The sequence below is a fragment of the Pteropus alecto genome, unplaced genomic scaffold (assembly GCF_000325575.1).
Source record: "Pteropus alecto unplaced genomic scaffold, ASM32557v1 scaffold14, whole genome shotgun sequence".
Classification (NCBI taxonomy): Eukaryota; Metazoa; Chordata; class Mammalia; order Chiroptera; family Pteropodidae; genus Pteropus; species Pteropus alecto.
Window position 1 is genome coordinate 11,607,270 of NW_006436810.1, and position 695 is coordinate 11,607,964.

General features: G+C 33.4%; 1 non-coding gene across 1 annotated transcript; it reads left to right on the top strand.

Annotated features, from left to right (window-relative positions):
* The first annotated feature begins 335 nt into the window (after positions 1-335).
* Positions 336-454, top strand: LOC112481255. The gene has a single exon (XR_003046860.1). It is a non-coding gene; the product is annotated as a 5S ribosomal RNA (ribosomal RNA).
* Positions 455-695: the final 241 nt, after the last annotated feature.

Below are 695 nucleotides of genomic sequence, written 5' to 3' on the forward strand. Positions count from 1 at the left end.
ACATTCTGATACTCGAATATGTAGAATGGGGCTAAGAGGGGCAGAGGAGACCCAAATATAAATAAAAATACAATAAAGTTCAAATATTTAAAGCTAACTGGAGGAAATGAATAATCTGAAATATAGGAGAGAAATAAATGGCATAATGTGTAATATGTAATGAGAGGAATGCCTTTGATTTTCTATAAGTATAAACATTAATTTAAAGTGAGAGCTAAGAGATGTCAAATAACTTCCCTGCACAGTTGACTTAAATTTTGCCAACTTAAATTAACAGTTTTATTCTGTTTTGTTAAAATGATTTTGTTTTTTCTTTTAAAAAAAGACAGAAACAAGTCTACGGCCATGCCACTCTGAACACGCCCAATTTCGTCTGATCTTGGAAGTTAAGCAGGGTCGGGCCTGGTTAGTACTTGGATGGGAGACCGCCTAGAAAGACCAGGTGCTGTAGGCTTTAAACAACAACAACAAAAAAGACGGAAACAGTAGTGCCTTGAGGAAGCTTCAATGCTTTCCTTAATCTTTTCTTGTTATCAATTCAGTTAGTGTTACTAAAAATTTGGGAAAATTAAGAAAACTTACCTCCCTGCTCTAAGATAGCTTTTCTAATTTTGCAATATTTCTTTTGGAAAAGTTTCTTCTTTTGTAAGAGTTTGGATTTTACCATCGATTCTTTATTTTGTAATGTTTACCTT